The 15,607-nt window shown below is 49.8% G+C and overlaps 1 pseudogene; it reads right to left on the bottom strand.

Moving 5' to 3' along the window:
- Positions 1 to 316: 316 nt before the first annotated feature.
- On the bottom strand, positions 317 to 8,573 carry LOC141932303 (uncharacterized; annotated as a pseudogene).
- Positions 8,574 to 15,607: the final 7,034 nt, after the last annotated feature.

Here is a 15,607-nt window from a genome sequence, read left to right as displayed (position 1 = left end):
ACTGGGCAGAGGAATGTGCTCTCGGTCTTTGGGGACGGGGAGGGGAAGGAGGTGGTTGTTTACATGAACAGGTACAACTACAAGACGGTTTACATGGACACTTACAGGACGAACACATACATGCCGCAAGAGAAAATATAGCAAGAGCTAACATAGTAACAGCCACAAAATTCAATATTAAAAGGGTGTACATTCTGGTTGCTGTCGCAGACTGCGGAGCTGAAGGTAGATGGTGGTCTGACTTGCCTGAGTCGGGGATCCACCAAAATGGACGCCCCCAGCCCAGAGCGCATGTGCTGTTTAGGCCTTGGTACTTTTATTTTGCCTTCATGGGTAGATCCCTGCTATGCTTATCCCCAATGAGGTAATGGGTTGTTATACCACCCCGTGACTGGAGTGGTGGCCTGCAATAGGGGTCATAATAATCAAAGCCTGGGGATAAAGCCCATTCACAAACACTCTCCCCAACTCGTACTCCTCTCTCTTTTGTCCAGTTAAGGCACTAAATACCTTTTCTAGGAAAATGGAGTTGCCAGGGGTCAGCATCCTCAGTCCAGAATCTCATCCCATTATGGACTGTATTGAAATTGCTGACCCACCATTCTCGGTTAGCACTTAGAGAGCTGGAGCTTCCTCCGGAACCAAGGGAGAGGAGAACGGTTGCCCAAAACAGTTTCGACGATGATACACAACACATCCTACAAATATTAATAAGGCAATAGACATCAATACTATACAAAGAATCAAAATCCACATAAGGATCCCCCGTCGTGACTCAGGATATCGTTCTCTGGGGGAGGTTTCACCTGCAAGAGAAAAGAAAAGAAAAATCTTCTCGTTTCGTTTTGAGAACCAGAAGTGAGTTATAATCAAAAAGATGGAATGATCCACCTTGTATTAATTTTGTGCTCCTTTCTATAAGCATCTTTGGCCTTCCAGGTGTACTTATTAAGGGGTGTGTCCAATACCAGTGGCACTGTGCCCACTGTAGGAAGTGCGACTGTGGTGGTTTAGCCCCTGCCGGGGTCTGAGACCACGCGGCCGCTGCCCCTTCCCCACAAAGGGAGTGAAAATACAAAGCCCCAAGACTGAAATAAGGAAAGGTTTAATACAACAATGCAATAGCAACACAACAAAAAACAGCAATAACAATAACAGTAATAGTGATAGCAATGAACAGAGCAAAATAGCTACCAAATACAGCAGTTTGAAGCACGATGTACAAAACCACAAGTGCACCGCGCTCCCGCGCCAGGAAAATGTGACCTGCCAGGATGTGACGTCCGCATGGTAGCTGAATAACCCGGCTAGAGCTCCCCCCCAACTGTTGGGGAAACTTAACCCTATCCTGGTTAAACCAGGACATAATCCACCCCTTTATTCTATACCATGTGCGTCACATCCAGCTGCCACTTAGCAATTAGCATTGACAAAGAAAAATTAACAAAAGCACAGTATAACTCACGGTGTGTTTTCACCCACAATCAAGTCCCCTTGTGGCACGCATCGGACCTCTCCATCCTTCTGCATCACCCACCAGGTGCACCCAGGTCCTTGAGCAAAAACAATCCCGTGGATGGGTTTGCCTTTGCCCGGCGCAGGACTAACCCAGACCATTTTTCCCAGCAGGTCCCTCATGCGCACCACAGGGACTCTATCCCCGTCCACAACACGTGGAAGTTTTGACTGAGCCGGGCCAGCTCGATTGGCAGATCCTCTTGTGTTCACTAACCAAGTGGCCTTTGTCAGATGTGTGTCCCAGTGTTTGAAGGTTCCACCCCCCATTGCCCTCAATGTAGTTTTTAACAGTCCATTGTAGCCCTCGATCTTCCCGGAGGCTGGTGCGTGGTAGGGGATGTGGTAGACCCACTCAATGCCGTGTTCTGCCCAGGCATCTATGAGATTATTTTGGAAGTGAGTCCCGTTGTCCGACTCAATCCTCTCTGGGGTGCCGTGTCGCTACAGGACTCGCTCTTCAAGGCCCAGGATGGTATTTCGGGCGGTGGCGTGGGACACTGGATAAGTTTTGAGCCACCCAGTGGTTGCTTCCACCATTGTGAGCACGTGGCGCTTGCCTCGGCGGGTCTGTGGCAGTGTGATGTAGTCGATCTGCCAGGCCTCTCCATATTTATATTTCATCCATCGATCTTCATTCTGCTGGGGCTTCACCCATTTGGCTTGTTTGATTGCAGCACACGTCTCACATCCGTGGATGATCTCTGCGATGGTGTCAATGGTGAGGTCCACCCCTTGATCTCGAGCCCACCTGTATGTTGCATCTCTGCCTTGGTGGCCCGAGGTCTCATGGGCCCACCGGGCTATGAACAGTTCACCTTTATGCTGCCAGTCCAAGTCCACCTGAGCCACCTCGATCTTAGCAGCTTGGTCCGCCTGCTGGTTATGCTGATGTTCATCAGTGGCTCGACTCTTGGGTATATGGGTGTCCACATGGCGCACCTTCACAACGAGGTTCTCCACCCGGGCTGCAATGTCCTGCCATACTTCAGCGTCCCAGATGGGTCTGCCCTTGCGTTGCCAGTTGTTCTGTTTCCATTGCTGCAACCACATCCACAGGGCACTTGCCATCACCCACGAGTCAGTGTAGATATAGAGCCTCAGCCACTTTTCTCGCTCAGCTATCTCCAAAGCCAATTGGATGGCTTTCACCTCTGTGAACTGGCTCGATTCACCTTGTCCCTCAACAGCTTCAGTGGTTTCTCTTGTGGGATGCCACACTGCAGCCTTCCATCATCGATGTTTTCCCACAATGCGACAAGACCCATCAGTGAACAGGGCATATTGTTTTTCTTCCTCTGGCAGCTCGTTATATGGTGGGGCCTCCTCAGCATGTTTCACCTCTTGTTCTGGTGACATCCCAGCATCTTTGCTCTCTGGCCAGTTCATGATCATTTCCACTAATCCTGGGGGGTCGCGGTTCCCTATTCGAGCCCGTTGTGTTATCAACGCAACCCATTTACTCCAGGTGGCATCTGTTGCATGATGTGTGGAGGGAGCCTTTCCTTTGAACATCCATCCCAGCACCGGCAGTCGAGGTGCCAGGAGGAGCTGTGTCTCAGTGCCGACCACTTCTGAGGCAGCTCGAATTCCTTCATACGCTGCCAGTATCTCCTTCTCAGTCAGGGTATAGTTAGCTTCAGAGCCTTTGTATCCCCGGCTCCAAAAGCCTAGAGGTCGGCCTCGGGATTCCCCATCTGCTCTTTGCCAAAGGCTCCAGGAAGGGCCATTCTCCCCGGCTGCGGTGTAGAGCATGTTCTTAATCTCCTGCCCTGTCCGGACTGGCCCGAGAGCCACTGGCTGGGTAATCTCCTGCTTAATTTGTTCAAAGGCTTGTTGTTGCTCTGGGCCCCATTTAAAATCATTCTTCTTGCGGGTTACGTGGTAGAGAGGGCTCACAATCAGGCTGTAGTTTGGGATGTGCATCCTCCAGAACCCCACAGCGCCCAGGAAAGACTGAGTCTCTTTTTTGGTGGTTGGTGGGGCCATGGCTGTTATCTTGTTTATCACCTCCATTGGGATGTGGCGACGCCCATCTTGCCATTTTATTCCTAGGAACTGAATCTCCCTTCCAGGCCCCTTAACCTTCTGTCGCTTGATGGTAAAACCAGCCTTCAGGAGGATTTCAATTATCTTCTTACCTTTCTCAAAGACTTCCTCAGCTGTGTCCCCCCATACAATGATATCATCAATGAACTGCAGGTGTTCTGGAGCCCCACCTTTCTCCAGTGCAGTATGGACCAGTCTATGGCAAATGGTGGAGCTGTGTTTCCACCCCTGGGGCAATCGATTCCAGGTGTACTGGATACCCCTCCAAGTGAACGCAAACTGTGGCCTGCACTCTGGTGCTATTGGAATGGAGAAAAACGCGTTAGCGATGTCAATCGTGGCGTACCACTTGGCTGCCTTTGACTCCAGCTCATACTGGAGCTCTAGCATGTCCGGCACTGCAGCACTCATCGCTGGTGTAACTTCATTCAGGCCACGGTAGTCCACGGTCAGTCTCCATTCGCCATTAGGTTTTCTCCCTGGCCATATAGGGCTGTTGAAAGGTGAGTGAGTCTTGCTGATCACCTTCTGGCTTTCTAGTTGACGGATCACCTGATGGATGGGGACCAGGGAATCTCGGTTAGTACGGTACTGCCACCGGTGCACCGTCTTGGTAGCAATTGGCACTCGCTGCTCTTCAACCTTAAGCGACCCCACCACCGAGGGGTCCTCTGAGAGGCCGGGTAAAGTGAACAATTGCTCAACCTCCTCCAGGGCAGCTATACCAAGGGCCCACCGGTACCCTTTTGCGTCTTTAAAGTACCCTCTCCTGAGGTAATCTATACCTAGGATGCACGGGGCATCTGGGCCAGTCACAATGGGGTGCTTATGCCAGTCCTTCCCAGTTAAGCTTACTTCAGCTTCTAATAGGGTCAGCTGTTGGGACCCCCCTGTCACTCCGGAGATGCAGATGGATTCAACCCCACTGTGGCTTGATGGCATCAAGGTGCACTGTGCGCCAGTGTCTACCAAGGTCTTATATTCTTGTGGTTCTGATGTGCCAGGCCATCGGATCCACACCTTCCAGTAAATCCGATTATCCCTTTCCTCCACCTGGCTGGAGGCAGGGCCCCTCTAGTCCTGCTCACCATCACTCACTTGATCTAAGAGTGACTCCTGCAGGAATGACTTCCTGGTCCCCTCAAGAGGGTCAAGCATACTATTGGCCATTCTATTCTGTTTGGGGGATTTCTGACTAGACACTGGAGCTGCATCTCTCTTGGAAGACTCCCCTTTCATGGTGGTCTTCCCTTTCAGTTGCTGTACTCGTGCAGCTAGGGCGGAAGTGGGCTGCCCATGCCACCTTCTCATGTTCTCCCCATTGTCGCGGAGGAAGAACCACAGGGTGCCCTGTGGTGTGTACCTTCTACTGCCCTTCTCTTGGGTGGGGAAATACCTGCTTCTAATAGCTGAGACATCGGCCTGTGCAGGCGGAACATAGGACATGTCCTGTTCCATTTTTTGGAGCCTCTGAGACAGTTCCTCTACGGCTGAAACCAAAGCATGTTGGGAGGAAGGGAGACTTCCCTCATAGTGCCGGAGCTGCATTGTCACTTCATCCACTGTCTGAGTATCTCACCACCAGGATGCTGCTGCTAATGCTTTGGAATGTCCCTCTGGTCCACTTTGCAGGAACTTCCGCCACATCAGCTGTGTGCAAGGGACCAGATCTGGATCCATTGGTGACTGCTCATCATTCAGATCACCATAGATCATGTCAAACACAGCCATTACCCTGAGGTTTTGGATGCCTTTCTCCATGTCGGTCCACTTGCCTAACCGACATAGAGAATCATCCTTGTAGGGGTACCTCTCCCTCACAGCAAGCAGGAGTCGCTTCCAAAGGCTGAGGGTTTGAGCCTGTTTCCCTATTGCCTTGTCAATACCAGCCTGCTTGGCTAAAGGTCCCACCTGCTTGGCCTCTCTCCCCTCCAATTCCAAACCAGCAGCTCCAGTATCCCAGCACTGGAGCAACCAGGTGCAAATTTGCTCGCCTGCAATGCGGCTGTAATCCTTCCGCATATCTCGCAACTCACTGAGGGATAGAGATCGGATGGTTACCTCCGGCTCTTCCTCCTGCTCTCGTGATGGGCCTGGTTCATTATCACCCTGTGCACTGCGAGGGGATTTTTTGGTATATTTGGTTTTCTGTATCGGGGCAACTGATATTGGTACTGCTTGTCCCTCCGGCTCAGCTGCTGTGCTGGTGGAGGTGACCGGTACTGGCACTGCCTGTCCCCCTGGCCCAGCTGCTGTACCAGCAGGCTCACTTTCAGACCCTGCAGCTCTTTCGCCCCCCTGAGGGCAGTGAACAGTGTTAAAGATGACAAGGTAAGCATGGGCAAGCCCCCAGCACATCGCAAGGATTTGTGTCTCCTGGGGTTTGTCAGATTGGCAGCACACCTTTTCCAAACACTCCACCAGTTTATCAGGACTCTGCACTTGTTCGGCAGTGAGATCCCAAAGCATTGGGGGTGACTACTGACTCAGGCACTTGCCCATCTTTTCCCACACACCTTGCCATTTATAACTATCTGCCCCCGGGGCAGGTTTCCGGGTGGTGCTACTGTTGGAGAAATACCGCATGGCCCAAAACAAGATCTGGCAGGTATTTAGAAAGCATTGTGCCGCAAACACACTGGCCTGGATGCTCCAGGGATAGCTGAAACTCTCAAAAACCGAGAGAATCTCTTCCCCTGGCTCACCCATAGAGGGGGTGAGACCACAAACAAAAGACCAGGCAGCAAACAGGTAGCGGTGCACCCCCACAAGCAGCGAAACGAGCCCATTATAAGCAGACAGTAACCAGTAGAGCAGAACAAGACCCTTGATACATTTTCCACCAAGAACAAACACCAGCACTAGGAACACAGAGTGGAGATGAGGATTAATCCAGCCCCACCACGCAAGCAAATTGCCCAGCATTGCAAACATTTCTTATCAAACAATACAAGTAAAAACACAAAAAAATTACACCTAACAGATTGCTCTAACACACTTCTCCTTTTGTCCTTATTTCAGTCTTCTCCAGCCCCACGTTGGGCGCCAAAGTTGTGGTGGTTTAGCCCCTGCCAGGGTCTGAGACCACGCGGCCGCTGCCCCTCCCCCACAAAGGGAGTGAAATACAAAGCCCCAAGACTGAAATAAGGAAAGGTTTAATACAACAATGCAATAGCAACACAACAAACAACAGCAATAACAATAACAGTAATAGTGATAGCAATGAACAGAGCAAAATAGCTACCAAATACAGCAGTTTGAAGCACGATGTACAAAACCACGAGTGCACCGCGCTCCCGCGCCGGGAAAATGTGACCTGCCAGGATGTGACGTCCGCATGGTAGCTGAATAACCCGGCTAGAGCTCCGCCCCCCACTGCTGGGGAAACTTAACCCTATCCTGGTTAAACCAGGACAGCGACAAAGACAGCTTGTCCTGGAAGATGAGATGGATTGATGGGGGTGGAGGTGTAACACCTGCGAGCTGTCCTCCAGGCCAGGCAGGAGGAAACTGACCTCGCCATCTTCCTTAAGGACCTGGAGACCTTGTGCGGTGATATCCGCCAGTTCTGCACAAGCCATTCTAATTTTTGGATGGGGAGTCCGTCCATCAAGTCACGGGGAACGCCTTTCTAAAGTCCTAGTTGCCACAGCCCCTCTCGAGTTAGGGGCCTCTCTCCCAGAATTCTGACATTGGAGTGATCCCAAGCCTTGGCCCTTCCTCATGGCTGATTGTCATCCATTAATTTACTCTGCAGCCCGTACGACCCTGGTTTCAGTTCTTTGGGATGATCCATCAACAGGGCCATATTTTCTCCCAAAATTAATCAATTCCTGGGCTACCTCTCCCCATGTCCATACTTTCCTCCCTGGCTGTCGGTGGTCAGGGGTCACTATCTCCTCCAGAGTGGCCGTCATTCTTTCTGCATTGGGGGTATTTTGAATCTTCCCTTGCAACTGAACGCCAATGGGTTTCAGGGAGTCAGGAAGTCCTCATATCAGGGGAGTCATCCTCTCTGGGTCCACAGGCATCATCATCGGGGAGCCCTGGTTGGGCTTGAGCTCCCGATCATACATCATCTGCAGACAGGCTGCCTTCTGCACACTTTCCACTAACTGATCCACCATACCTGTTATGGCAAGGGGATCCCCCCTCTCTATGGGGTTCAGCCCTCCAGCCCAGTATGCAGCTCTCTGAGTCAATGACCATGGAGCTCAGCGGTCGCTGGTAGTTAAAAATATGCCCGGACCCCAACATCCTTCTGCTTCTTTCTCTGACTACAAGATTCCATCCCCTCCTGACAAGGACACTCTCCACACATACTCCGTCTCTGATTCTTTTGCAGTCCTCTCAAAATCTTTTTTCAACTTTGCCAATTCGGTTGCTGTAAATGGGACTTCTTTGGTGATAACCTGAGGACAGTTATCGCTATTGTCCTCACACACATACTCTGTTTTAACCAGCGGATACGTATGAGGGGGGGTTTATACAGTTTCTTTTGCCTTTTGCAAATCTCCTTGGGGATAAATTTGCCGTATCCCCTTCTCCAGAAGTTTCACCTCTGCCTCTGCCAGTGTATCCATCTCCGCCAAGAGTTGTTCCCTCAACTCGTTCTTCAATATTATATTTTGATTCCTTTCCTCCTCTAGTAATTCTTTGGCTTCTCTCAATTGATTCTGCAGGGTCTGTATGACCGTCTGCAGGGAGACTATTACAATATCAGCTTGACTAGACTTCTCCTTTCTCTCTTCCTTTGCAGCTGCCAGACTCGCTCCTAACACTGCACAAATTATAGCTTTTCCTTTTCCCTTCTTAACCTTAACTTCCTTCTGCAATACCCTTATCCTATCCACCACACTCTGTGGTTGAAATCAGTGGTTTTTCACCCAGTCTTGTCCCTGAAATGACGGGCGAGATCGGTGTGCTTCCAAAAGATCATATAATTTATCTATTCCTTCACCCCGTGAGGGCACATCATCACAAACATCGACTGCCTTCAGGGTAGCCATTAATTTTCCCTTTCCTAATGAAAAAGGGTTTTCGTCCTGAGAGGGTCACACCTTAATGTCAAACTTCTCCTGTTCACCCTTAGGAGGCCAGACCAATGCAAAGGGGATTATCGTCCTGAGAGGGCCACACCTTGGCATGCATGTTTCCCCTGTCCAGTCTCAGGAGGTCACACCTAACCCAAACACAAATGCAATATCACTGTCCACAACTTCCCCTGTTCACTCTCAGGAGGTCACAATTTAATGTAACACAAAGGGAGTTATTTCATCCTGAGAGGTTTGCATCCGACACAGCAAGGTAGTACAGCACTCTTGTCTCTAGGGATCCCGTCTGTGATGCCAATTTAAAATGTCCCAATCCAATATCGGGGCGGGTTCTTAAACGATCCCAAGAGTGAGATTAAGACACAAACGAGGTCAGATGCTGTACAACCTTGTGAACTTTATTTTCTATAACAACTGATAACAGCGATAGGACAGAGGGGAAAAGAAAGAGAAAGTCAGAATCCCTAAGCAAGAAAACGGTAGAGATGCAGCTAGTTACCGCCACCACCAGGGATCCAGCGATGTTCCGTAGGCTCAGACTCGGTGTAGGTGATGGTGCTCCAAGCTCCAAGCTCCGCTGAGGTCCCAGCTCCAAGAAACAAGCATAACAGCGTCGAAGAAGGATGCACTACGAGGGAGGAGTACGCAGTCCTTTTATTGTCCCAGTCCCCACAATTTCTCCGAAGAGTCCGCCCATTTCCACGGAGCTCATTGTAATATGTGCTGCCCCGCGGTCCTCCATGCACGCATGCCCAGGTGTTTGTGGTTGTCGTGCTGGTGGGGGAGGGGGTCGACCTGCGGTCCCTTCAGCTTTTGCACATCTTCCTCACCCCGACTTCCTCTTCAGCCAGCTCACGTGCAGGTACAGCTTGGCAGGCACTGCCAAGGCTGTCGTTGTTCTATCTTTGAGCAGATGTCATGGTTTCGTCTGGGCCCCTTCGTCTCCTTCGGAACGTACTCCTCCATGGCAACAGGATGCTGAGGCCAGGAAGTGGTAGTCATGAAACAGCAATGTTGAGACAATAAAGTCTAACACAGTTCCTTACATTTGGGATTAGGATTAAGGGTTAGGGGATAAATTTGGGGGTTAAGTTTTAGGATTAATGGTTAGGGGATAATGTTGGGGGTTTGGTGTTAGGATTAAGTGTTAGGTATTTGGTGTTAGGATTAAGGGTTAGGGTATGTACTGGGTCTGGCTGAGCCAGAATTGGTTTTCCCCTATAGCAGCCCTCATGGTGCTGTGTTTTATGTTGGGAGCTGGCAGGGTGTTGATAGCACACTGGTGTTGTGGCTACTGCTGAGTAGTACTTACATAGCACCAAGGCTCTTTCCAACATTTCCCTGTCCCAGTGGGACGGGGTGGGCAAGATCTTGGGAGGGGACACAACCAGGACAGCTGACCCAAACTGACCAAAGGGATATCCCATACCATATGACGTCTGCTCAAGTATAAAGCTGTGAAAAAGGAGGAAGGGGGTGGGGTCACTCTTGGTCCTCCGAGGCAACCAATACGCGTATTGGAGCCCTGCTTCCTGAGAAGGCCAGACATCGCATGTTAATCGGAAGAAGAGAAAAAATCTGTTTTCTTTTTTTTTGCTTCGACAAGCGGATTTTCCTTCGCATTGCTTGTACCCACAAGGGTTGTTTTATTTTTCCTATTTTATTTGCTTTCCCCTCTTAGCCCCGATGTGGAAAAAAAAAGGGGAATGGGGGGAAAAAGTGATAGAGAGACTTCGTGAGTACATGGCATTTAGCCAGGTTAAACCACCACAAGTTGCTAGCAGGGAATTCTCTGCCTGCCTTTCCCCAGTGCTCTGCAAGCTCTCCAGGACAACATAAAATCTGGGGCTCTGTGCTTTCTTTCGTTCTGAACAAGTGTTACTGTTTTCTGCACAAAAGCGATTCTGCGAAGCAATGTGAACACTTCTGCTTCCCAGGCACAGAGAAGGTGCTAGCAGGGAATTCTCAGCCTGCCTTTCCCCAGTGCTCTGCAAGCTCTCCAGGACAACAGCAAATCTGGGGCTCTGTGCTTTCTTTCGTTCTGAACAAGTCTTAATGTTTTCTGCACAAAAGCGATTCTGCGAAGCAATGTGAACACTTCTGCTTCCCAGGCACAGAGAAGGTGCTAGCAGGGAATTCTCTGCCTGCCTTTCCCCAGTGCTCTGCAAGCTCTCCAGGACAACATAAAATCTGGGGCTCTGTGCTTTCTTTCGTTCTGAACAAGTGTTACTGTTTTCTGCACAAAAGCGATTCTGCGAAGCAATGTGAACACTTCTGCTTCCCAGGCACAGAGAAGGCGCTAGCAGGGAATTCTCTGCCTGCCTTTCCCCAGTGCTCTGCAAGCTCTCCAGGACAACATAAAATCTGGGGCTCTGTGCTTTCTTTCGTTCTGAACAAGTGTTACTGTTTTCTGCACAAAAGCGATTCTGCGAAGCAATGTGAACAGGCACAGAGAAGGTGCTAGCAGGGAATTCTCTGCCTGCCTTTCCCCAGTGCTCTGCAAGCTCTCCAGGACAACATCAAATCTGGGGCTCTCTGCTTTCTTTCGTTCTGAACAAGTGTTACTGTTTTCTGCACAAAAGCGATTCTGCGAAGCAATGTGAACACTTCTGCTTCCCAGGCACAGAGAAGGTGCTATCAGGGAATTCTCTGCCTGCCTGTCCCCAGTGCTCTGCAAGCTCTCCAAGACAACATAAAAACTGGGGCTCTGTGCTTTCTTTCGTTCTGAACAAGTGTTACAGTTTTCTGCACAAAAGCTATTCTGCGAAGCAATGTGAACAGGCACAGAGAAGGTGCTAGCAGGGAATTCTCTGCCTGCCTTTCCCCAGTGCTCTGCAAGCTCTCCAGGACAACATAAAATCTGGGGCTCTGTGCTTTCTTTCGTTCTGAACAAGTGTTACTGTTTTCTGCACAAAAGCGATTCTGCGAAGCAATGTGAACACTTCTGCTTCCCAGGCACAGAGAAGGTGCTAGCAAGGAATTCTCTGCCTGCCTTTCCCCAGTGCTCTGCAAGCTCTCCAGGACAACATAAAATCTGGGGCTCTGTGCTTTCTTTCGTTCTGAACAAGTGTTACTGTTTTCTGCACAAAAGCGATTCTGCGAAGCAATGTGAACACTTCTGCTTCCCAGGCACAGAGAAGGTGCTAGCAGGGAATTCTCTGCCTGCCTTTCCCCAGTGCTCTGCAAGCTCTCCAGGACAACATAAAATCTGGGGCTCTGTGCTTTCTTTCGTTCTGAACAAGTGTTACTGTTTTCTGCACAAAAGCGATTCTGCGAAGCAATGTGAACACTTCTGCTTCCCAGGCACAGAGAAGGCGCTAGCAGGGAATTCTCTGCCTGCCTTTCCCCAGTGCTCTGCAAGCTCTCCAGGACAACATAAAATCTGGGGCTCTGTGCTTTCTTTCGTTCTGAACAAGTGTTACTGTTTTCTGCACAAAAGCGATTCTGCGAAGCAATGTGAACAGGCACAGAGAAGGTGCTAGCAGGGAATTCTCTGCCTGCCTTTCCCCAGTGCTCTGCAAGCTCTCCAGGACAACATCAAATCTGGGGCTCTCTGCTTTCTTTCGTTCTGAACAAGTGTTACTGTTTTCTGCACAAAAGCGATTCTGCGAAGCAATGTGAACACTTCTGCTTCCCAGGCACAGAGAAGGTGCTATCAGGGAATTCTCTGCCTGCCTGTCCCCAGTGCTCTGCAAGCTCTCCAAGACAACATAAAAACTGGGGCTCTGTGCTTTCTTTCGTTCTGAACAAGTGTTACAGTTTTCTGCACAAAAGCTATTCTGCGAAGCAATGTGAACAGGCACAGAGAAGGTGCTAGCAGGGAATTCTCTGCCTGCCTTTCCCCAGTGCTCTGCAAGCTCTCCAGGACAACATAGAATCTGGGGCTCTGTGCTTTCTTTCGTTCTGAACAAGTGTTACTGTTTTCTGCACAAAAGCGATTCTGCAAAGCAATGTGAACACACTGCTTCCCAGGCACAGAGAAGGTGCTAGCAGGGAATTCTCTGCCTGCCTTTCCCCAGTGCTCTGCAAGCTCTCCAGGACAACATAAAATCTGGGGCTCTGTGCTTTCTTTCGTTCGGAACAAGTGTTACTGTTTTCTGCACAAAAGCGATTCTGCGAAGCAATGTGAACACTTCTGCTTCCCAGGCACAGAGAAGGTGCTAGCAGGGAATTCTCTGCCTGCCTTTCCCCAGTGCTCTGCAAGCTCTCCAGGACAACAGCAAATCTGGGGCTCTGTGCTTTCTTTCGTTCGGAACAAGTGTTACTGTTTTCTGCACAAAAGCGATTCTGCAAAGCAATGTGAACACACTGCTTCCCAGGCACAGAGAAGGTGCTAGCAGGGAATTCTCTGCCTGCCTTTCCCCAGTGCTCTGCAAGCTCTCCAGGACAACATAAAATCTGGGGCTCTGTGCTTTCTTTCGTTCGGAACAAGTGTTACTGTTTTCTGCACAAAAGCGATTCTGCGAAGCAATGTGAACAGGCACAGAGAAGGTGCTATCAGGGAATTCTCTGCCTGCCTTTCCCCAGTGCTCTGCAAGCTCTCCAGGACAACAGCAAATCTGGGGCTCTGTGCTTTCTTTCGTTCTGAACAAGTGTTACTGTTTTCTGCACAAAAGCGATTCTGCGAAGCAATGTGAACAGGCACAGAGAAGGTGCTAGCAGGGAATTCTCTGCCTGCCTTTCCCCAGTGCTCTGCAAGCTCTCCAGGACAACATAGAATCTGGGGCTCTGTGCTTTCTTTCGTTCTGAACAAGTGTTACTGTTTTCTGCACAAAAGCGATTCTGCGAAGCAATGTGAACACTTCTGCTTCCCAGGCACAGAGAAGGTGCTAGCAGGGAATTCTCTGCCTGCCTTTCCCCAGTGCTCTGCAAGCTCTCCAGGACAACATAAAATCTGGGGCTCTGTGCTTTCTTTCGTTCTGAACAAGTGTTACTGTTTTCTGCACAAAAGCGATTCTGCGAAGCAATGTGAACAGGCACAGAGAAGGTGCTATCAGGGAATTCTCTGCCTGCCTTTCCCCAGTGCTCTGCAAGCTCTCCAGGACAACAGCAAATCTGGGGCTCTGTGCTTTCTTTCGTTCGGAACAAGTGTTAGTGTTTTCTGCACAAAAGCGATTCTGCGAAGCAATGTGAACAGGCACAGAGAAGGTGCTAGCAGGGAATTCTCTGCCTGCCTTTCCCCAGTGCTCTGCAAGCTCTCCAGGACAAGATAAAATCTGGGGCTCTGTGCTTTCTTTCGTTCTGAACAAGTGTTACTGTTTTCTGCACAAAAGCGATTCTGCGAAGCAATGTGAACACTTCTGCTTCCCAGGCACAGAGAAGGTGCTAGCAGTGAATTCTCTGCCTGCCTTTCCCCAGTGCTCTGCAAGCTCTCCAGGACAACATAAAATCTGGGGCTCTGTGCTTTCTTTCGTTCTGAACAAGTGTTACTGTTTTCTGCACAAAAGCGATTCTGCGAAGCAATGTGAACACTTCTACTTCCCAGGCACAGAGAAGGTGCTAGCAAGGAATTCTCTGCCTGCCTTTCCCCAGTGCTCTGCAAGCTCTCCAGAACAACATAAAATCTGGGGCTCTGTGCTTTCTTTCGTTCTGAACAAGTGTTACTGTTTTCTGCACAAAAGCGATTCTGCGAAGCAATGTGAACACTTCTGCTTCCCAGGCACAGAGAAGGTGCTAGCAGGGAATTCTCTGTCTGCCTTTCCCCAGTGCTCTGCAAGCTCTCCAGGACAACATAAAATCTGGGGCTCTGTGCTTTCTTTCGTTCTGAACAAGTGTTACTGTTTTCTGCACAAAAGCGATTCTGCGAAGCAATGTGAACAGGCACAGAGAAGGTGCTAGCAGGGAATTCTCTGCCTGCCTTTCCCCAGTGCTCTGCAAGCTCTCCAGGACAAGATAAAATCTGGGGCTCTGTGCTTTCTTTCGTTCTGAACAAGTGTTACTGTTTTCTGCACAAAAGCGATTCTGCGAAGCAATGTGAACAGGCACAGAGAAGGTGCTAGCAGGGAATTCTCTGCCTGCCTTTCCCCAGTGCTCTGCAAGCTCTCCAGGACAACATAAAATCTGGGGCTCTGTGCTTTCTTTCGTTCGGAACAAGTGTTACTGTTTTCTGCACAAAAGCGATTCTGCGAAGCAATGTGAACACTTCTGCTTCCCAGGCACAGAGAAGGTGCTAGCAGGGAATTCTCTGCCTGCCTTTCCCCAGTGCTCTGCAAGCTCTCCAGGACAAGATAAAATCTGGGGCTCTGTGCTTTCTTTCGTTCTGAACAAGTGTTACTGTTTTCAGCACAAAAGCGATTCTGCGAAGCAATGTGAACACTTCTGCTTCCCAGGCACAGAGAAGGTGCTAGCAGGGAATTCTCTGCCTGCCTTTCCCCAGTGCTCTGCAAGCTCTCCAGGACAACAGCAAATCTGGGGCTCTGTGCTTTCTTTCCTTCTGAACAAGTGTTACTGTTCACTGCACAAAAGCTATTCTTGCGAAGCAATGTGAACACTTCTGCTTCCCAGGCACAGAGAATTTGCTAGCAAGGAAATATATGCCTGCCTTTCCCCAGTGCTCTGCAAGCTCTCCAGGACAACATAAAATCTGGGGCTCTGTGCTTTCTTTCCTTCTGAACAAGTGTTACTGTTTTCTGCACAAAAGCGATTCTGCAAAGCAATGTGAACACTTCTGCTTCCCAGGCACAGAGAAGGTGCTAGCAAGGAAATATCTGCCTGCCTTTCCCCAGTGCTCTGCAAGCTCTCCAGGACAACATAGAATCTGGGGCTCTGTGCTTTCTTTCCATCTGAACAAGTGTTACTGTTTTCTGCACAAAAGCGATTCTTGCGAAGCAATGTGAACAGGCACAGAGAAGGTGCTATCAGGGAATTCTCTGCCTGCCTTTCCCCAGTGCTCTGCAAGCTCACCAGGACAACATAAAATCTGGGGCTCTGTGCTTTCTTTTGTTCTGAACAAGTGTTACTGTTTTCTGCACAAAAGCGATTCTGCGAAG

The sequence above is a fragment of the Strix aluco genome, chromosome 19, assembly GCF_031877795.1.
Source record: "Strix aluco isolate bStrAlu1 chromosome 19, bStrAlu1.hap1, whole genome shotgun sequence".
NCBI lineage: Eukaryota > Metazoa > Chordata > Aves > Strigiformes > Strigidae > Strix > Strix aluco.
This window is presented reverse-complemented; position numbering and strand designations above follow the sequence as displayed.